The sequence below is a fragment of the Diabrotica virgifera genome, chromosome 1, assembly GCF_917563875.1.
Source record: "Diabrotica virgifera virgifera chromosome 1, PGI_DIABVI_V3a".
Lineage (NCBI taxonomy): Eukaryota > Metazoa > Arthropoda > Insecta > Coleoptera > Chrysomelidae > Diabrotica > Diabrotica virgifera.
Window position 1 is genome coordinate 58971252 of NC_065443.1, and position 24395 is coordinate 58995646.

Below are 24395 nucleotides of genomic sequence, written 5' to 3' on the forward strand. Positions count from 1 at the left end.
CCGCAATATATTTATATTTACTGCAATATTTTGTTTGCTTTTGGGCAAAGGCTTATCGACTTTTATGTTTAAAATAATGGATTGGATATTTTTATTTATAGATTTCCGCAAAAGTCGATAAAAAAACAATGGAAAATAAGGACAATGGAAGTTCAATATCTTCTTCTACTTCTTCTTTTATATGGGTAGTACTGCCTGTTTTTCTTCAAAGGTGCCTTTTATTCTGGCCAAAGTTCAATATAAAATGAAGAGTATTATAGTATATGATTAAACACCTTGTTTTGTTTAAAGCGAGAAGGGAAAAACCTTGCATGCCGAGCTACCCTAAATTTTATATTTCTAATCTTTAGGAGGGTTAATAGTAGTGTAAATTTAAAATCGCGACTGAAGTCCGCCGTTGCGTTAGCCGCCATCTTGATTTTGTAGGAGAACTTTTTTGCTCAATATCTCCGTCGTTTTAAACTTTTCGACAAAAAGTGTAAGGACTGAAATTGTTAAAAATGCGATTTCTATACTTATTTTATAAATATTTTTTTCGTGCGGTCGATATTTTTCGAGTTACGCGAGAAAATAATGACAGGTCATAATAAATTGTTATTGAATTACCTCGTTTTTTATTAGTTTTCTGACAAAATTGTACCCGAATTTAAATTAAATTTAGAATTAAATTAGGAGAGACTTAAATTTTAAACAATTTTGATCTGTTTCATGTTTTTCTAAAATCAATATTTAAGGTAGTATCTGCCTATGCTCTAAAGGCTCGAGCGTAAGACCTGATCGGTTTTATAGCAGTTGTTTTTGTTCAATATAGCCGCCATTTTCAACTTTTCGACAAATGTGGTAGAAACTGAATTTGTTCCAAATGAGATTTCCTCCAATTTCCTTTTAAGAATTTTTTCGTGCGGTCGATATTTTCCGAGTTAACGCGGAAAATTAGAGAAACGGGGCATAATTATTGAACTAGATATCGTTTTTCAGCTGCGTTAAATTTTATAATTCTTTAGGGAAAACCTTTAGGGAAGGTCAATAGTAGTGTAAATTTTAAATTGCGACTGAATTCTGCCGTTGTGTTAGCCATCATCTTGATTTTATAGGAAAACCGCTGTTGCTCAATATGTTCGCCATTTTCAACTTTTCGACAAACATGGTGGGAATTAAAATTGTTTCAAATACAATTTCCTACTATTTCATCTTTTACAATTTTTGAAGTTATACTTTTTTACGATCGAGAGTAAAATTTTATAATGCCGGGCGCATGCGCACACAGACAGTATGTATTTCGTTGCTAAACTTTCAAGATATGTATGTATCAGCGCTGTCAGCGCAAATAAGTCATATTATATCATATAAAAGGATATATTAGTGTTCTTAGTAAATGTATTATTTATTATTATTTTTGTGTCTTTGGATTTGTCTTCCTCGGGAATAAGATATTTTATAATAATAGTAAGCATATTTAAAGTATTTTTGTATATTCACTTGGTCTATTAACTTTGTCAGTGTGTATGAGAAATCTTGTAACCTGTCAAAGCAAAAAGGATATAGCTTAGTGGTAGAGCGTGTGACCGGAGATCAAGAGGTCCCGGGTTCAAATCCCGGACGATTCACATTCTTTTTTTTTATATTTTTGGTATCGTTTTAATAAAAATTTTTTAAAAGTGGTAGGTAAAGAAAGTTAGTTTAATATTTAAATAAAATACAAATAACCTGTTAAGTATATTAATTTCGTTGAAATCATAATAGAAGTATAACTTCTTACGTGCGTACAGTACAAAGTACACACACATATTCTTTTTTTTTGTGCGGTCAATATTTTCCGAGTTAAGGCGGAAAATAGTTTAAGGGGAGGGGAAACATAATTATTGAATTATCTCGTTTATTATTAACTTTACGACATAATTGTACATAAACAAAAATGGCGATAATTATATTTTATATAAATTCGCTATCTTATATTTTTTTGCTAAAATCAATATTTAAGGCCATAGGTTGTTTTTGTTTATGGTTTGCTGTTGATGACCTCAGCGTCTAGGGTTTGTTAATCGCTTGTGTCTCGTTATGGTTGTCATACACGTAGGTCCTGAAATGTTTATTATAGCATAAAAAATCAAAGAAATTAAAAGTATATAAAATTTCATTCTCTCCAGTTTTGTTATTCATTTAAGTCGTAAAGTTAATAATAAGTAAGATATACAATGCTCTTTAGATAAAACTATCCACCTTAAATAACTTTTGAACCACTAATTTTTAGAAAAAAACGCAAAAACTCGTCAAATAATAATTGAAGGGGGAGACATTATGCCATATTTAAGCTTGCCGGGAAAGGCACCCTCTCACCCTCCGTATCATCCCTTAATTTTTTTTTATATTACTACCCCCATTTTTTTTATTTCATATTTGGATTCTACTCTTTGTCTTGATTTCAAAAATATATAACACTTGATGCTTAAAGTGATTAGTTTATAAGAAAAATAAAAAAAATATGAAAAAAAAATTTTAAGAAACGCTTTTCTTTAGTTACGAGTGACTAAAATTAAACAACTAAAAGGCAAAAAATAAAAAAAAAATGAAAAAATCTAACACATCCGTCAAAGAAAAGCGTGGCGCGTATTCATCGAATAAACGGTTTTCACCCCACGAGTTTCTTTAACAAATGTGTTATTTTTCATTTTTTTTTTTATTTTTTGCTTTTTAGTTGATTTTTTATAATATTTTTAATTTTAGTCACTGCTAACTAAAGAAAAGCGTTTCTTAAAAATTTTTTTTTCATATTTTTTTATTTTTTACTTTTTAGTCTAGCACTTTTCAAACATTAAAAATATCGTCATGTTTATTAAAATATGTATAAAACATATGATGTACTAACATGAAAAGTAGTCGGAATCGGCAAAAAATTTGAAACTTTTTTGTTTATTAATGAAGCATAACGTAAACAATTAAGGTAAAAAGTGAAATTATGTATTGTTCTTATTATTCTCATTAGCTATACGATACTTTCATATCATTAGTAAAAGTTTCAAGTTTTACATTGTAAAAAACAAGAGAATTTAAGCGTTTTCGATTAAAATCGTTTTTTTATTTAAACAATTAATAAACATAAACAAAAATTTTATTGACTATTCGTGTATTATTCCCACGAATGCATAATGTCTGCAAATTTTCATTAATTTGCATTGAAGCAAATGCAGTCAAATTAACGTCTAAAAATTTGACGCCAACTATTGAACTAAATAAAAGCGTTTAATAAATACAAATGCAAGAAAATTGGATTTAATAAAAATAATTTGTTTAACAATTTTGTAACATTTAGAGTGAACATTTCACTACCAAAAATTTTAACAATAATTATTCAAAAATTTAAAAAATAATAATTATTCAAGCTTTCAAAAATCATTTTGAATAATTATTGTTAAAATTTTTGGTAGTGAAATGTTTATTCTAAATGTTTGTATGTAATAAAATTGTTAAAAAAATAATTTTTTTTCAGTCCAGTTTTTTTGCTTTTGTATTTTTTTTTTTCTCATTAGCTAATCACTTTAAGCATCAAGAGTTATACATTATTGAAATCAGTACAAATAGGAGAATCCAAATTTAAAATAAAAAAGGGGGTAGTAATTAAACAAAAAATTAACGGATGATACGGGTGGTGAGAGGGTGCCTTTCCCGTCAAACTTAAATATGGCATATTGTCTCTCCCTTCAAGTATTATTTGACGTGTTTTTGCGTTTTTTCTAAAAATCACTGGTTCAAAAGTTATTTAAGGTGGATACTTTTATCTGAAGAGCACTGTATATACTTAGACACTATTTTCCCCTTAACTCGAAAAATATCGACAGCATGAAAAAATTTGCAAGAAAGAAATTGAAGGAAATCGTATTTGCAACAATTTAAGTCCTTACACGGAAGTTCTTAAACGAGATAATTTAATAATTATGCCATAACTTTTAATATTTTACCCCCAACTCGAAAAATATCGATCGCACGAAAAATTGTAATAAAAAAATGATAGAAAATCGCATTTTCAACAATTTCATTCCTTACACTTTTTGTCGAAAAGCTGAAAATGGCAGAGATATTGAGCAAAAACCTTTCCTCGTTAAAATCAATATGGGGGCTAACGTAACAGTGGAATTCAGTCGCCATTTTAAATTTACACTAATATTGGTCCCCCTAAAAATTTTTGGGTAGCTCGGCTACCCCAAATCTGTTTACAGCATCTGTCGCTACAGCATCCATATCTACATATTTGTTAGTCCTGGTTTGATACTAGTAGGCTCGGTTTATTTTAGTTTGGTCAGAGATATCCATACAGATATAGATATTTTATATACAATCTCTGATGATTTGTAATAAGAATGAAAGTAGTAAGATTGTTTATGGCACTCTCTGAACAAATTGAAATATACTACACCTCTTGTTTTCATTTCACGACAACATTCAGTTTTACTCTATTTTTAGATTTAATATGATTGTTCACGCGTATAATTTTCCACACATATGACTAGCTCGATTTGTATCTGAAGATATTCAAGAAAGCTGATTAATTGTAGAAATTTACAGAAAAGCAATAATAATAACGGCGTATCTGTTAATTTTTAATCCATTTTCCAAATTCTTTAGTAGTCATTAAATTATTAACACAATGTGAAGAAAATAAAAATGTCAGTAGGTAGGAACCAAAATGTTTCAGGATAAGTTTAGCAAAGATGGGAATAACTGATTTTATTAAATTCGATAAATAAGATACTAGAGGTCCTGTCATTTGGGAAGGCACTAATTTGCATATTATGGCGCATCTAAAAATGGCCTAAAAATTGTCTTTAAGTTAGTGTTTGTTTACTGACATTGAAATTTTATTACTAGGTTAGTTACAAACAAATTTTTTCTTTTTTTCTGACTATATGGCACTTGATTACCAATGATTTTTGTCTCCTAAATTCAGATTTACTTTCAAAATTTCTCTATCAGGCACCGTTTTTGAGTAATTTGAATTTTTGTTTGATCCATTATTTTACAAAATACGCCAGTGGAATGAAAGATTTTTAAGGCAGGACCAACTATAAAAAAATAATATTTGGGTCTCCTACACCTTTCCTCCTTAGATCCCCCCGCGTGAGAATAATACACATTTTACGTATGTTTTTAACTGCTGTATATTTAACATGAAAACTAAAAAGTTTTTACAAAATATATTTTTTTAATACTAGAATATATACAAAGATCGAAAAACATAATTTCATAAAATTTTCTTTTTTTTTCTTTTGCATTTATCGTCGCAGTCTCTTTTAAGATTCCAGCAGTAGTCTTCAAGCATTGAAGGTGATGAAAGCGTTCTCCATGCTCATCTGATACTTTGCTGCAATTATCTGGAAAGTAGTCTAAATAAGAATGCATGAAATGAATTTTCAAAGATATCCCATCCCATATCTTTATATGCATTTAACATTTCCTTAACTACATCTTTATAGTCTTCAGAACGATGTCTTCCCAAAAACTGCTTACATACTTTCTTGAACGCAATCCAGGAACGCTTTTCTTTTCTAGACAAAAGTGTGTCGAAAGTGTCGTCTTCCATCAGATCCCTTATTTGTGTTCCCACAAATACACCCTCTTTAATTTTTGCATCAGACAGGCGGGAGAACTTGGTAGTGAGGTAAGCAAATCCTTGGCCATTTCTATCCATTGCTTTCACAAATTGTTTCATTAAACCCAATTTAATGTGAAGCGGTGGTAAAATTACATCTTTAGGGGCAACAAGAGATTCATTCGTCACATTTTTCTCTCCAACGGTTAATTTTCTGGTTGGCCATACTGTTCTTACAAAATGTTCTTTTCGAGCACGACTATCCCACTCACATAAAAAACAACAGTAATTCGTATACTCTCCTTGCATGCCAAGTATCATTGCGATTATTTTAAAGTCTCCGCAAATTTTTCATTTGTGATCTTGGTATTTAATTTTTGTTAATACTTGTTGAAGCACACCATATTATTCTTTCGTCAAACTTGCATAACTACCGGGAACCGAAGATATTAAGTTACCGTTATGAAGTAAAACATCTTTTAAGCTTGTTTTATATGCATATATGAATAGGCGCCAATCAGAAGCTTTATATGGTCTATCCAGGGCTGTCGTTAGGCCTTTGATGTACTTACAAAAGGTCATGATGTCATCTTTCTTAAAAAAATTGACAAAATCAAGCTCTCTGTCTCTTTAAACTGTTACACGTGTGTTTGGCTGTAAAAGCTTCCATTCTGGCAAACGTGAACCCAGAAGCTCTGCCTTACTCTTACTTAGACCTAAATCTCTGAGTAAGTCATTCAATTCACCCTGAGACAAGAGATGCGGTACTACGTGTTTAGGAGGCTCATATGTTGGGTCTGATGCAGACAAGGGCTCTTCATCCTTTGAGTTATTTCCTGTTTCTGGCATATTCTCAATTACACCACGGATTTTATCTTCATCACGGGGAACTGGTGGTACACGAATTTCTGCATTATGAGGTACTGGTCGTATAGCAGAAGGTACGTTTATGGGGTATCCTATGTGTTGTTTAGACTTCCTGCTAGTAAAGCCCCGTATATTTGTTAGACAAAAGTAGCAATCTGTAACATGATCCTTGGGCTCGCGCCATACCATTGGAACACCAAAGGCCATCGAAACATGTTTTCCATTCCACCACTGTATCAACTTCACATAACAGTTCGCACAACAAATATGTGGCGCCCATTTTTTTTATCTTGATCACCAATGGGACAACCAAAATATAGTTTGTAGGCTTTACGTACAACTGGAGACATTTGTTTTCTGTGTCTTTCAAAAGTGTATTCACCACAAATATAGCAGAAACTGTCTGGGTTATTGCGGCACTTATAACGTGACGACATTTTCTCGGGCACTTAACACCCTTCACAATTTTCTATAAGAACGAATTAGATCAAACTAATCTCACCAATATTGTTACATTAGGTTTTATAAACTGCAATGCGCACTGGGTTGGAGGTACCGCCTCCGCCTTGTCGAAAGCACAGTATAAAGAGGGACAGTAAAACCACTTCGATGTCGGCACTTTGGTCTCAAGAAGTAATAACGGAAGTACGCAATTGGTAATTCACCAGTGGTGGATGTGGGTTTTCCCTGTTAAAACCCGTACGTTTCTATGTCACTAGCAATGCGAGAGTGGGGTAAAAGCGACTAGGAACATTGCGCGGTCGCCATGCGCGACTAAAGATTTTACTTCCAATTTTTCGGAGATTGGTTCTACTGTCCCTTTTTATACTGTGTCGAAAGTTCGTGCTATTATTATTAGATCCCTCTCCTTTGTCTGTCCTATTGTGTTTTGAGGATTATAATAATCCCGAAATATAGTTTTAGGTATATTTTTGCCCTTGGTTACTAATTTGGTAGAAATTACCAGTTACATAATTGTATTTTAATTAGGGTAATTTTTACCTGAATTTTACCATAAAATACTAAATATCTCAAAATATGTGCCTGATAGAGCAATTTAAATTACAGATTCTGTTTTAGAACGGAAATGCCATTTAGGATCAAATATCAGTACCCAAAAAAATATCTTGTAGAACAGTATCTAATATAATACCTACGTATTGAAACTATTTAATGCGTGGCTTAGGAAGAAACTTAAAATTTGGCTTCTATACAAGTGCAATAATATGCAAATTAGTGCCTTCCCAAATGACGGGAACATTTCGCAGCCTAATGTTAACTTACCATAAATAATCTAGACATGATCAATGGCAGATCCTTGAATCTCCACCGCAGACGTGCTGACGTAACACTGCAGCGGATAATCATCTACATCTGTTCTTCTGTTCGGAAGATAATACACCAAACACGTCACTCCGATCAAGAACAAGAAAAACACGAACACAATGTCGAACATGATTAAGGAATTCCACGTCAGCAGGCGCATCACAAGTCACTGCTAGTCCTTGTAACGTCATCAATGAAACACATTACCGCGCGAACGAAACGAATTGATGAAGGCCTTTGTATACGTTTTGCAATTGTTCAATTTGATCGGTGGAGAGAAGGAATTCTCGGACTAAACTTAGCGTCTCCGCTTTTCATCCTATTCGGTAAACTGCAACAAAAAAATAATGATAAATTAAAATAAAAGAATATACACTAAAAACTTTTGTTTTCAATATTTCCACAAAAGTATTATAAATTATAGGTCTGGATCCCGCGTATGAAAAAAAAGTTGATTAATAGCAAGCTGAAAATTTGTTAATAGCTTAAGGGTGTCTAGTCGGATAAAATTTGATATATAGGAACACTGAAACAGGGGCAGTTTTAATTGTGGAACAGGTTAAAAATTTGGAACGGTCAGACCACGAAAACGGCACATTTATTTTGTCCGACAGAACAAACTTAAACTCTCCGAACAGAGATTAAACTCTCATGCAAAAATCAGACTGCTATTTATCACCTGTCATAATTCCTGTCATTTGACATATTCTACATGTTCCACTCATTAAAACGCCCATTTGGTGAAAAATAGCAGTCTGATTTTTGCATGAGAGTTTAATCTCTGTTCGGAGAGTTTAAGTCTGTTCTGTCGGACAAAATACATGTGCCGTTTTCGTGGTCTGACCGTTCCAAATTTTTAACCTGTTCCACAATTATAACTTCCCCTGTTCCAGTGTTCCCATATATCAAAGTTTGTCTGACTAGACACCCTTAAGCTATTAACAAATTTTCAGCTTGCTATTAATCAACTTTTTTTTCATACGTGGGATCCAGACCTATTAATGTCACTACAGCTGTTTCGGCAGAGTGCCTTTTTCAAGTGATGTGCGTCTACACTTCAAAGTCTCTAACTGAATAGTTTGAGGAGTGGGGAGCTGTTAGTCTCAAGTTGGTCATTCAGAATTATTATATCTGCGTACTTAGAATCTGGTTTTATATTATTGAAGGCCCTTTTGTGCTCTGCTATGCGTTTGTCAAAGGTTCTGCTAGTTTGACCGATGTGCAATTGCAACTTGTTCTCGACTTTTCTTTATGAGCAACAGAATCATTTGGCTAGGTGTAAGGCAGGTTATTTTTTCTACATGCTCGTAAATGCGTTGGGTTCTCTCTGAGCCGGTTTTATGTAAACGTAGGGTGTGTGGTTCTCTTCCGCTATTTTTGTAGAGCATTCGTATTCGTGTGCCGACTCTCAAACAATTAACATGCGCCACTCTGTGTAAAATTAGATTGTTAAATGCAAAATTTTCTTTGTAAAATCAATGTAAAAGTTTAGTAAGTAGTTATGTGTAGTTTTTGTGAAAATGATCGCCAGAATAAAGGTAAATGCTTTTATTAAACTTAGACCCTGCACGAGTTTTTATTTCCACGAACCAGTCGAAGGGAGCCGCCCCCAACCGGTGGCTTGCACGAAGTAGAGGGGATAAATCAGTCCCCTACTCCGTACAATTTCCTTTATACGGTATATTTAGTTAAAGGAAAAACGGTATATTTAGTTAAAAACCCTTAATAGTGCTACAAATGTGACAGAACCTTTTCTCTCTCTAAAAAAGCATTATTAATTTTACAGGCTTGACATGCTGAGCCACCCAAAAATACATAAATTAAAACCTTCTAAATGCTGACTAAATGTCGTACATTGTAAAATTAATTATGAACTCCAAAGGATGGATATAATCCCTAAGGATAAGGCCCTGGGGCATATATGACTCCCACGAGGCACGTGGGTTGCTAAGTGAAAAAAATTATGTCTTCACATTGAGAAGGGTAAGTGGCAACTCCACTTTTGTCACAAAAAAAATGTTTGTCCAATTTTGTCAGAAATTCGACGAGGAGTTCAAAAATTATTTTTAATTTGAATATCTCAGTGGCGTATTATATTTTTTTTTTAAATTCAGATCATTACCCGTATGCGCACCAATGGTGAATATAAAATTCTTAATTGTATGTCGAAAGTTATATAAAAGTTATATATATGATCGGTTTAGAACGTCTTGCGGCGTTGTCCGATTCCGAAATTCCATTCCTTCCTATTTTGCCACAGATCATCCCTGAGGTCTCACGTGCTCATCGCTTTCCGGATGCCGGTGGTCCAATTAACTTTCGGTCTCCCTCGCTTCCGATGTTCAGGAGGTTGCCATTTTAGATATTGTTTTGGAAGTCTCTTGTCATTCATTCGTTTCACGTGTCCATACCAGATCAGTTGTTTTCTCTCTATATCTTTCATTATTGTTCCTTCTATTCCCATTCGAGTTTTAATGTCTTCATTTCTGATATGTTCTCTTCTGGATATACGTAATGACCTTCTGATTGCATCCATTCCCACTACTTCAATTTTATTTTTGTTTTTTTCTGTAAGCCTTCAAGTTTCTGGAGTTGCCAAACAAAAGTCCACAACAAAAGTTGCCAAACTTAACTGGAGCTTCGCAGGTCACACAGCTAGACAAAAAGACGCACATTGGAATGCAACAATACAACATTGGAGACCTTACCAAAGTAAACGACCGAAAGGAAGACCACAGATGAGGTGGGTTGATGATATTAAAAGAGTAGCCAGAACAAAATGGAAATATGTTGCTCAGGATAGAGACCGATGGAAGGAGTTGAGAGAGACCTATGTCCAAACGTCGACGATAGAAGGCTAAGAAGAAGAAGAAGGGGATACTGTTAGTTCTTTCCAGTTGTTCACCATAAGCTGTTACCACTTGAGGCTGCATTGGCGTCTTACGGACAACCATCACCTTTGCGGTGTTTATCTTGAGTCCATATTCATCACACGTTGTGGTAATTCTATTAATCAGATGTGGAAGTTCTTCGTAATTGCTTGCAATTAACACCGTGTCCAATTGTAACGTATCAAAACGCTATAGACCAGAAGAGATATAGCTTTAAAGTTACTTAGTTATGAAAGTGTTCGGAAACTAGATTAGCTGGATTTTCAAGAGACTAAACAGTAGGGCTCAGGGGAGGATTTGGCCAATTTGCATGCCCTAGTAAGACGGTATGATAAAGAAAATAAATGAATATAAGGAGTAATGAAAAGAAAGGGAACTACTGACCAAGAAGATATTCAGAAGTAATGTTGAGCGTCAGGGAAGGATTTTATAAATTCTTCTCCACGTGACCTATATTGCTGTACCTAACTAATACTATTAAAATGGTACCATGAAAATGGTAGGATAATAAAACATATAAGTATGTACAACCACATTTAATAAAAAAAAACCTATATACCCTATATACAATTTTTACACTAGCTAATTATCCGACGTACTAGGCCAGTACACTGCTGTCGATAATGCAGGTTTTACAGTAGAAAAAAAAATATGTAATGAATTTAGTATGAATAGATATGTACCTTAATAACTTATTATTAATGAGGGTTACAATATTGGTTGACAATACCGTATCTAATCGGAAGTGACAACACCCGACAACTGGAATAACTATTATTAAATAGGATATGAACCAGATACTGTGCACATTATCTTCACATATGGTTTATAAATCCCAGTTAAATAAATTAAATAAGGGTGAAAAATAATAAAAATTTTTGAAAAATATTGAATATTATGTTAATTATGTTTAAGAAAAAAACAATGAGGGTATATTATTATTAGAGTTATTTGAAAGTTATTGATACGAAGAGAAAAAAAATAGTAAAATTGGAAATTATTATTAAAACAAATTGACATGCAAATTTAGTTATATAAAAACCTGTCCCTACAAAAAGTAGGCGGATTGCTTCTTCCAACCTTCGGTGAAGATGATGAGGGGAGAGCCAAATGAGGTATCCTCTGGTTTCCCAACCCTAGGGAGGTACTCCACACCAACAGGAAGGTACGGCAAGCAGGTAGCTGCCCAGTATCGGAAAACTCAACTTTTATTCCACAAAAACCAAACAAAACATCCACATTCCATCCAAAATATCCCCAAAATGATTATTTATTCCAAAAAAACAAATTAAAGTATGATTGACTTAATTTTCCATCTCCTTATTTTCTTCCGTGGCTAAAAGCATAAGAATCTCCTATTAGCTGGTGTTCCTTAAGTACACAAAAAACAGGGCATATAAGAAAGGTATAAAAACCTTATAAAAATTTCTAGAAAAAATTACCGAAAAAAGATGAGCTATTGACATTTATAAGTAAGTGTCATTAACCTTGAACAAAAATGGAAATGTAAAGAAATGGAAGGACATATGAACCAAGAAGATATGTATATATTGCAATAAGGGATTACTTTATAGACGTAGATACTAAAAGGAAATGAAAAGTGTCATTACTTCAGAAATTATTTTGAACTGGAAATTTAATTTTAAAGAATTTTTCTTGTAGAAATATGAATTTGATAGTGAGATTGACTCGTTAAGACCTGATGTTTTATATTTATAGAATAACAATTATAATATTACTATAAGTATTGTATTGAGAATGAGAACCATGTTTTTTTTTACAAGAGTACTTAATAGCCGACTTACCCACTGTTTTCCAAAAGGAAACTTGGAAATAAAACTCTTCCTCTCACCGCACAAATCCAAAACAAAAAATAGCTCCTTCCAAAATAAACCAATCTTATAATAAATGAATATTTTAACTAAATATTGTATTCTTTAAACAGTGACCACGGAAAAATTTACTTGTTCATCCAACCAGATTGAAAATTGAAGTGACAATCCTCTCCGATGGGCGATATGACATGCCCTCCGTCGGAAGCCGTACAGCCACACGCTAAGACCAGAATTCCCCAAGCGTAGTACCAACCTTATATTAGATTTGGTCACAAATCTAGGTAACCCGTTCTAAGCACGAACGCATAACTGGTTGCATACTTATTAGGTGGCTTATAGGAATAAATATAATAATATCGTAACGATGGCACTCACCGTTACATTCCCCCATTACTCGGAAAAAAAATTGATCTTAGGAACAATTTTTTTCCATATATACTTATAAATACTCAATACAAGTATTCATAGAGAAAAATCACACGCTGTGGGATCCAACACAGGCGTGAACAAACCAAATAGCAAAAATATAGTGCGAACCTAAGATTACTTCACTACTCTAAACTAACCTATCGTAGGACATCGTCCAAACTCGTAGGACCAGTCCTCTGATATATATCCTAAAGACCAAATTGACGCAATTTATTTTGATACCACATTGAACATTATCCACTGCTTTATTGAAAACAAACTCTGAATATATGTTAAATATTAGTGGGAACAAAATGCAGTCCTGCCTTACTCCTCTTCGTATTTGAAGCTCTTCAGAAGTGTCCCGGCCAATCATGATGTTTGCACATTGACGCCAGTAAAAGCACAGTTTCTAGTGTTTACTTACAAATAATTAATGCAGAATGTAATGCAGAAGTATGTATCATTTTTGCCTTGTAACAATTAAATTATCTGTGCTGTTTTAACATTTACAAAAAATCAAAATACACCATCTTAAAGGTTATGAAAAATATATCTTTAAAAACAAACGAGGCTTGTACGAGTCATACAACCGGAGATTTAACATATTAAATATGTTCAATCTCTTTGTAAATACAAAACTTTGTAAAAAACAAATTTTGTTTAAAATTTTCATCTACAATGCGTATTTTTGTCACAAAATTAAAATTAATTAAAAAAGTTGCTTTTATTTTTAAATGCTTCCTTCCCTGGGATAGGTATACGTATAGGTATCTCCTATAACAGATATAATGGATTATGTCGCAAAAGTTGATCACTCCCTATATAAATCTGCAATAATAAAAGAAATAATGCACCCGCCAATGGTTTCGCTGTTGCCTTTAGTGTATCAGTTATCTCCTACTAAAATATGGCTAAAGTAATAATTTTGAGCGTACAAAAAAACTGTAAAGAGAGCCGGTTTTTTCCGTTCCATAGATAACGAATATAAAATTGAATCATATTTTATAAATTTTATGATTTTACTGACATGTTCAACGTGTTAAATCAAGTTATCTCGTTTGAGGACGCACTTAAAAAATTAAATTAAGGAAGTAGCAAACTCTTGAGGCCTTATCGTAACATTCCCCTGGAATATTCTTCTTATTAAACGGGATTTTATGAATGTTTAGGATGAGATATTAACTTTTTGACCTCGTTCTTTTTAAATAAAGTATTTAGTATACTACATTCGCTCTCGCGAGATTTTTTTTGACACTGACGTTAGTAATTTCGTTTTTGAAAAATTCAGTTGTCAGAAGTGACTGGAAATTACTACAAAACCAACGCACCTGCTCATATCCAATATTATTAATAGTAAACAGACATAAAAATAACATAAACCTTACGCCAATCAATATTTATTTATTTAAACGATTATAAAGTATTGATAGCAAATGAGAAAATTATTTATTGTACAAAATAAAAATATTTTGTAGAAATAAACTTCACAAAATTTTATGAGATTAGTAGACACTCCCACTATTTCTAATAATTCTTCTTTTTTTAATGAAAGATTAAGTTAATTTGAGTTGATTTTAGCAGTTAATAGTGTGAGGTAGGAATTTTTGTGTTGTACGTTTCCTATTCCGAATGTCTCAAAAAAAATCTCGCGAGAGCGAATGTAGTATAATGTATATTTTCATTTTTCGAATAATACCTTTTATTTATATTTTAAGACATATAAAATCGTTTCTCCACGACGATTTAGGCTATTTAGAGAATGTAATATGTAATTATTTTTTTTTAAGTATAAAATAAAAAAAAATCTCTGTGGATTATTAATTTATTGTAAAACGCTTTGTGTATCAAGTATCAGAATGAATATTTCATAAGAGGGTCTAGCCGGTTAAGATAGTGAAAAATGACCCCCAGCGATATTCCAAAAATAAAAATACCATGCTGTTCTACTTCAAGGAGTATTCGACCAAAAAAAAATTTTAGACACCTCCCCTTTAGCCCCACCCGCAACCACCCAAAAAATTAAAACGTGTGTTTTCGTTTTTTGGCGATATCTTCGGTTTTGATCATCGTAGAAACTTCGGGTTTCTTTTCTTTTTTAGGATTTTTTATTAAATATACTACAGTATTTTTTCCCAAAATTTATTAACCGAAATTCAATTTATTTTTGTTTTTGAAATTTTTAAACTTTGTTAAAAAAAATAGGCCGACCAAAATGCCGAAAAATAAATATTTTATTTATTGGATCATATATTTTTTTATACGTGGGTCATCATGGTTACATTACCGAAAAATCACTTTTTGGTATTATCTTTAACCATTTTGACTCCTGATTCAATTTTAAAATAATTCTCTGTCTTATTTTTCTCCAAGTACACCCCACAAAAGATCACAGAAATTTTTTAGACACCTAGACCTGAACATAACCTCAAAAGAAATCGAAACCTATTATTTGTTTTTTTGACGATATCTTCGGTTCTAATCATAGAAAAAATTTCTTTTTTCTTTTAGTTTGTAGGATTCTTTTATTGCCTACTACATGTTGTTTTCACAAAAATTTTGGCGTGAAATTATAATTTTTTTAACGCTATGTAAATTATGCATGGTGTTTCTAAAGTGTGACAAACTTTAAGGGGTAATTCTAAATGAAAAAATAATGACAATTTACTTTATAAACACATGTCTGCAAATGCTTCGTTTCCGAGATAAGGGGTGTTAAAATTTTTGTTACAAACGATATGACGATTTATTTATTGCACTAAAATCAGTTGACATATGCAAATGAAATTTCGTGGGTTTTAAGAGGTACTTTTTGCCCAATTTTCGACATACAATTAAGAATTTTATATTCACCATTGGCGCGCATACGGGTAATGATCAAAATTTTTTTAAAGAAAAAACCCAGTCTTTCCTATTTTCATCTAACAGTCGTATACCTAACATTTCTCTTTCTGTTGTGGCTAGTTTATTGATATTAATTTGCCTTGGTTAGGGTCCAGGTTTGACATCCATATGTCATGATAGAAAGGATGCACTGGTTGAACACTTTGTGCACTCACTGCCATTTATAGTTATACGTCCGGGGTCATCTGTGTTTGTCATTATTTTTGTTTTCCTCATGTTCATTTTTAGGCCGACGTATTGGGAGCTGCCTGCGAGGTCCTCCGTCATAATTTGCAGTTCCTCGAATGAGCTCGCTATAATCACAATGTCGTCAGCGAATCTGAGATGGTTTTACAGAAACAGTATCCCCTACCTTCGTTCTAATCTAAATGGGAACTGGGACATGAGCAAAGAAAGTAGAATATGTATAGAGAAGGCCAGAGCTACTTTGCTTAAGATGAAAAAACTCTTAAATGCCGAAACAATATTTATTTGAATCTGAAAATTAGATTAATGAGATGTTATGTGTTCTCTACTGTTTTTCATAGTGTCGAAGGTTGGACTTTAACGGGCACATTTCTTAAGAAACTGTCTTTGAAATCTAGGTGTATCGGAGAATCCTACAAATAAGTAGGGTGGATAGAGTTCGTAATGAAGTTGTTTTGCATCGTAGGGAAAAGTTGCGGATGTCGTCAGAACAGTTAAAAATCGAAAACTTGAATATTTTGGCTATGTTAAGCGACAACCAGAGAGATATAATATACTCAATACAAAAACCTGAGAGAATTGTTTAACAGATCCTCTGCGTTCCTTTTTAGAGCTGCCATCAACAAAATTACTATAGCCAATTTCACAGCCAACGCTCGATTATCGAGCACGGCACATGAAGAAGAAACAATAAAATATGAATATACTTTTTTAAAAACATGAAAAATTGAGACTTTACAAGAGAATGAGATTAAAAAAGCCCTTCTAAATATGAACAAAGCACCTGGTCCCGGCTGTACACTCGTACACAAGAAAGACAGTGTCCTTTTACAGAAAGACAATGTGCGTTCCATTATTGCTCGTCGAACTATGAACTTTCTCTAAGAAGCTGGCGTTAATGTTTTGTCGTAGCCACCCCGTTTACAGGATTTAAATCCTATCGAGCATGTGTGGGATATGATGGGAGGGAGACTGTCCACTTTGCTCCATCCTCTACAGATTCTGACACAGTTAATCCGCGAAGTTGATTTGCTTGGAACGAGAAGCCACAAGCAGACACTGATTATCTCATTTTGTCAATGCCTAAACGTGTAAAGGTATATATTTAGCTACAGAGTTGCCAAACATTTTATTAATTTTTTTTATATACATATTAATAAAAATGCTTGTCAACGTTATTAGTCCCGGAACCGAAGCTTTTCACCTCGCAATTCTTACAGAATGGATTGATTTGCTTGAAAATTTGAGAATAAGTAGTGGATAGTCACAAGGATCAAAATCTACATGATGCCGAAAGGCGCTTTTACCATGGGGGTGGTTGCCACCCCATCTCGGGGGTTGGAAATTTTTTATTCTATGTTGACCTCAAAAGTTGATAAAAACATTATTTTTAAGCAAAAAACGTTCTATACATGTTTTTGATAAAATTAATAATTTTCGATTTATTCGCTATCGAAAGTGTTAGTTTTATATCTAAAAAATTAATGCTTTTCGATGGTATACTCATTTACGATTCACTCAATTTTTGTCGTAGAAAATTTTTTTTAAACCAAGTTTTTAGGAATTAAATAACCTACAATTTTATATTTAAACATTTTTTCGTACCTCTGATGCTAATTTTTCTATTCTGAAGAGAATGGCATTTTTACCAAATTACAAAAATTCCTTATTCGCTTTAAACTCCAGTTTTTTAAAAACTAATCATTATAAGCCCGTTAATCTTCTAGAATCTATTAATAATACATAGTTAAAGAAGAATGAATAAGGCCAATGACTAAAAATACCGCTAACTTACATTATTATGCTTTCAATTGGATGTCTCCTTTTTTTTCAAAAAGATATATTGATTTTTTAACCGTAACTTTTTTATTTTTTATCTTAAAAAGTTTGGTAAAAAAATTTTGTAGGTTTGTACCAGATATTTAAGAGGAAACAGTAGCGATCAACAGGTAGCCAAAACGCGTTCCAAGATTACGGCTGTAATTTTGAATATTTTTTCGAGATATTTGGCGAGATACTAGTGAAATAAAAAATTTTAGTAGTTCCAAAATGACACAAAATCTAGGCATCGGATAAAAAAGTTTATTTGAAGAAAGTGTATTTTTTTGTTCTCCTTAATGGCGGTACAGGCTCGTTTTTTTAATATTGTATTTAATTACAGAGTAATTTCCACATATTAATATATTTTTCAAATTGGGCTCTGTACCGCCATTCTTTATTATATTACGAATACGTGTGCCATATATCTCGAAAAAATATTCAAAATTACAGCCGTAATCTTGGAACGCGTTTTGGCTATCTGTTGATCGCTACTGTATCACCTTAAGGATATTAATATTAAATGCTTTTAAAATTCTCAGTCACAGAAAGAGGTGACATTGAAAGGGCTGGTAAAGGTGGATTTTGCATGTGATTACAAGTTTTAATTTTCAATTGCTCTCTCAATTTTTGCCGTAGAAAAAATTTTTGCAAACCAATTCATATTTAAATATTTTTTCGTATCTCTGATGCTAATCTCTCTATTCTGAAAAAAGGGGCATTTTTTACCAAACTACAAATATTCGTTATTCGCTTTTAACTCCATTTTTTAAAAACTGATCATAAAAGCCGATCAAACTTCTAAAACCTTATAATAATACATAAATAAAGAAGACCAAATCAGGTCAATGACTAATTTTAATTGGGGTGGTGGTTAGGGAGTTGTTGCCGATTACTTTTTAGTAATTAGGGACTGACATGATTTTTATTGTCACTTAATTTTTGAGCTAGAAACTTTTTTTTATTTGCAGAGATGGATAATTTTAAATGCTTTAAATTAGTTTGACCAAGTTCTCCTCGAAACATGCATAGTTTTCCCGTCTTTTGACTTTGAAACTACAATATTTAGCATATGACGAAGAAGAGCTAACATGTAATAAAGTATAGCTCGATTACTATTGGTCTTAAAGAAAATTAAAAAAACAGTTAAGTTTATTTTTTCAAAAGGTACATTTTTGTTAAGTAAAATTATTTTGATAAAACGAAAACTTTTGAGTTATTAGCAGAAAACTGATTAAAAACATTGATTTTTTCCATATAAAACTAACACTTTCGATAGCGAATAAATCGAAAACTATTAATTTTATCAAAAAAATATATAGAACGGTTTTTGCTTAGGATAAATGTTTTTACCAACTTTTGGGGTCAAAATATAATAAAAAATTTCCACCCCCGAGATGGGGTGGCAACCACCCCCATGGTAAAAGCGCCTTTTGTCATCATATAGATTTTGATCCTTGGACTATCCACTACTTATTCTCAGATTCTCAAGCAAATCGATCCATTCTGTAAAAATGGCGAGATTTTGTCCGATTTTAAGCTTCATTACTTGGACTATATCGTTTCATTCTTGTTGTAAATTAACCATGTTGCCAAAAAAACTAAGAATTCCTTCTAGGTGTAACACTGGTATATCACTGAGTATATTTTAAAAAATTTTAATAAATTTATATCATTTCCACTAGTAATTTTTATTCTATTTTATATTTTTTATATTAGCATATACCTAAGTATATAGCATATGAATTTATTGGTTTTACGTCTAAGCCCCAACCACATAAATCGTTTGATACAACCGGGGAAAATTGCATGCAACAAAGGATGATTTTCTTACAAGAACGGAATTTGATTTACAGTAAAACGTAAGCGAAGCTACTGAGGGTCTGAGTCTCCACCAAATATCTGAGAATTGATTATATTTGTAACAGCTCAAGACCGACTGTCGAGAAACGGTTAACAAAAGGCTTATTTATAGCTTTTATTCACTTCCAATGTTAGGCGACTTTGTTAGATATCTACCTTTGTTTTGTGTTTTCTTTTTGCTGTTAAATAGAAGTGACAATATAGGTTTTCTCTCGAGACGTTAGACTAGGCAGCCAAAAGCATTTTTTCGACAGGTAATACCTACAAGAGCAAATTGTAACTATTTCCTGCGTAGGATCTGGCGGCCATTTTTATTTATAAACAATTAAGTGTCAAAAAATGGCATTTTTCCCTTTTTTTTCAAATCAATGGAAAACAGTGAAACTTATGGTTTTTTTAGTAAAAATATCTTTGAGATTATGGAAAAAGTTTTAAAATGACGTATTACAAAGTTTGATATACTCATTTATTGTTAATATAATTGCGAAAAAAGGTCGGAATTGCAAAAAAAATTAATTTAGCAATATCTATTGTAAAAATTTTTGTACAGGTTTAAAATTTTTTTCATATAAGGGTTTTTTTGGTGCTTAATATGTGATAAAAATTTCAAAGCGATTCATTCAATTGTTTAAATTTTATTCAAATTGTTTATCCCAGGTAGAATATTTTTTGCACTAACAAGTCAGAAAAAAATGACGTTAGAACCATTCCACAGATGTCAAATGAAAGAGCATGAGCTATATTTTCAACTTGGTTTAAAAAGAGTGAATAAAAATTGCATTTATTAGTAATAAATAATTATGCAAAAGTATCGTAAATCTTTCCTTATAAACTTCTTATTTTGTTTTATAAGAAATTATATATATTTATAACAGTTTTTTTATCAATTATGATATAAATAACATTACTTGGTAGTTGTGCACTTAAAACAGGGTAAAAAAGTTAATTTTTTTGGAAAAAGGTATTTAAAAATTTATAACGAAATATTTATGATACTTCTGCATAATTATTTATTACTAATAAATGCATTTTTATTCGCTTTCTTTAAACCAAGTTGAAAATATAGCTCATGCCCTTCCATTTGACACCTGTGGAATGGTTCTAACGTCATTTTTTTCTGACTTATGTTATTGCAAAAAAATGCTCTCTGAGATAAACAATTCGAATAAAATTTAAACAATTGAATGAATCGCTTTGAAATTTTTATCACATATTAAGCACGAAAGAACCCTCATTTGACAAAAATTTCAAACCTGCACACTATTTTTTACAACAGTTATTGCGAAAATAATTTTTTTTGCAATTCCGACCTTTTTTCGCAATTATATTAACAATAAATGAGTATATAAAACGGTGTAATATGACATTTTAAAGCTTTTTCCATAATATCAAAGATATTTGTACTAAAAAAATCATAAGTTTCACTGTTTTCCATTGATTTGAAAAAAAAGGGAAAAATGCCATTTTTTGACAGTTTATTGTTTATAAATAAAAATGGCCGCCAGATCCTACACAGGAAATAGTGACAATTTGTTCCTATAGGTATTACTTGTCGAAAAAACGCTTCAGTCCCCTGGCTGCTGAAGTGTCACGAAAAAGGTATATTTTTGTCTTATTACCCTGGCCTATTATTGTAGTATAATTAGTTTACCATAACGTTTTTAAAACTTTTTTGCCTCTTAGTATTTTTTTGATAAGCCAGTTTTTATCGAGATGCGGCTTTTTTTAATATATTTACATAAACATTTTATGGGGGTGTTGTTCCTTTAAACCCCCCAAATGTTTATGTACGTTCTAATTAAACTATTATTGTGGTACTATAAGTTAAACACAGTTTTTTTAAAACTTTTTTGTCTCTTAGTCTTTTTTTGATGTCACCTATTATCGAGATGTGGCTTCTTTTTCAAAATATACCTAAAAATGTAAATTATAAATAAATTTTCAGATTATGGTCTCTATAATCGTACTTAACCCCATACAAATATGTGGTGCATTCGACAAATATTCAAAATATCTCGATAAACACTGTCTTATCAAAATAGTACTACGAGGCAAAAAAGTTTTAAAAACATTGTGTTTCACTAATGGTGCCACAATAATAATTTAACTGAAACGTACAAAAAAGTTTGATGGGGTTTAAGGGAACAAAACCCCCATAAAATTTTTATGGGGTGCACAAATTGCACTTATGTCTATTTTCAATAAAAAATCTCTAAGAGTTTTCGATATATGAAAAAAAATCGATTTTCATTTTGTAACTTCAAAGGCCTGTAACTTTTTTTTGTGCACTATTGTATATAGGTAAGTGAGGTTCAATCAACTTATTTTTGACCCCAGAATCTGTGGTATAATTTATGACCAATCTTTTCGGGACACCGTGTATAGTTGTAGTTTGCAGTGAAGTGGTGAGATTGAAGTGTATTATTAGTAGGTATATTTAATATATTGTTATGCTCTGTATTTCTCTCTTTTATGATATTGATGAGCAAATTCTTAATTTAATTAATTACTCCATTATTTTAATTACTGTTTATGTAAAAACAAAACCAAATTTAAATTAAATTTTCTAATAAACTTTATTCTCAAGGCTATTTTATTTTTGATGCTTTACCTTTGGTTTGTGGCTTCTGGTATTTCTAGTTGCTTACTCCATCCAGGATAAAACAGGAGAATTAAACACACTCAATGTCATATAAATGTTAAAAAAAATATTATTTATTTATCCAATATACCATAAACATAAGATTCTAAAACATGCTAAAAATTTAGATTTGTTGCAACTATTTCTCATCTAATAAATTAAGCGTTAATTCTGATATCTCTTCTGTTTTAACAAAAAACAATTATTTAAATAATTCGTTATTCATTCTTACAAAATTTAATAAATTTTACTTTTCTCCTTTTTAATTGATTACTTATTTCTTCTTTAAAATTTTTAGTGACTAATTATGTTATAGAACTGTTCAATACAAAAAATTAAGCAAATATGGTGTGGATATAAACAAACTCTCTCAGTTTCACAAATGATTTGACTAACTTTTTTGTTTCTTCTCTACTTCTTTTCCCTGATTGTGTCGTCCTCGATTCTCAGACACGTACTCTTAGGATGTTGCGAAAAGTCCCTCTCGTCCAAACTGCTTCACAAATAAACAGGACTCGCTCGAATTCTCGACTCAGTTTTCTTTCTGTTCGATATCTTGTGCAAATAGATACCAATCGGCTACTCGTTCTAGACAGAAACAGGAATCTTCCTCGGTCCCAGGAAAATGAACTTTTAAACTCGGTCAACGAATTCGTTTCAACTTGATTCTGCTCGCAAAGGCCAACTTCACCACTTTACACTGACTTCTCACTTTTAAAAAACTGGACTGCTGTCTTCAGATAATAATTTCACAGTGGCCCTTTTTTCTCTCGTCAAAATCAGACTCAACACTCTCATCCCTTCCATCCATCATTTTCCACCAATCACAAAACATCCTTTCTACCCAATACACCCATATTATCATTTCTTAAGAATCGATTTAATTTGTATACAACTTTCCAATTTGTTAAATTCTGGGAGACATCAAATTACTTTCGTTGCTAAACGAAAAGCCTTACATTCTTATCACTAAATACATTTGTTTACCGCTTAACCTTCTTCGAAATTTTTTTTATCAAATGTCTTATTGTTTATTGCAAAGCGAAATAAACGGTATTGTCTAATCTTGACCGCACCTTTGTTTAAGTCCGTTCAAAAACCCATTAAGAAAACCACCTTCTTAACGATTTCACTTTTCCGCGAAAACACTGATTACCAACTAAATTATCCTATTACAATTTTTGGTCATATACAGGGCGATGAAAATCTATAATTTCGTGGTATCTGATATAAATTTATTTACTAAATTTTTCCCACAAAAAAATTATACAACAATATATACTTAAAAAGTTAATAGAAAAACATTTTCAAAAATCTGAAAAATGGTGTTTTTTTTTTCAGATTTACAGATTTTTAGGTTTTCAGTCGGAGGTTGGATGTCATCATCACTATCTCTACTATATCTACCGATGCTCTGAAGAGTTCTATCGAACTGCATTTAAACCAGTTTCTTAAATTTTTCAACCATGACACTTTCCTTCTTCCTATACTCCTTCTTCCTATCTTTCTCTGTATTATCCGTTTTAGCATTTCATATCGCTGTTCCCTCATTACGTGTGTGTCTTAGATTGTATCATGCTCTACGTTGAGCGCCAATGTGTAACGATAGAGCTACCATAGAAAGCTGAGGAGTTACTGTTAATGTAGAACAATACAACTCCAACGAAGTATTGTTGCCTACAATTATTCTAAATGGGAAATAAGCCACAATTTAACCAAAAAAATGATTGTATTAACGTTTCGACGCCCAAATCGGATGTCGTTGTCAAAATACAAAATATTACTAAATTAAACAAAAATATTGTTGCTTAGTAAAAAAATCTTCTAATAATTTATTCAATCTGACTCATTTCTATCGGCATTTTAGACATATATTATAAATTTTAAAGTAGAAGACTTTAAAATGAGATTGCCAGGATTTATGAGTTGCGGTTCTGGGACGACTTTACTGAAAGATAGTTCATTCGATTACATCAAATCAACCCCACCTCAAGAATATCCGTCACAAAAAAATCATAGCATGTGATCTGTCTTTAAAAAGACCAAAATGGACCTTTAAAAAGAACCAACTG

General features: G+C 32.0%; 1 protein-coding gene across 1 annotated transcript in view; it reads right to left on the bottom strand.

Moving 5' to 3' along the window:
• LOC114328744 (tyrosine-protein phosphatase non-receptor type 13-like) overlaps positions 1–24395 on the bottom strand; it is a 1179517-nt gene that overhangs the window by 889718 nt on the left and 265404 nt on the right. Inside the window, exon 2 of the mRNA XM_050656417.1 lies at positions 7736–8108. The gene's annotated coding sequence lies outside the window, so the exon portion shown is untranslated. The remainder of the gene's footprint in view (positions 1–7735; positions 8109–24395) is intronic.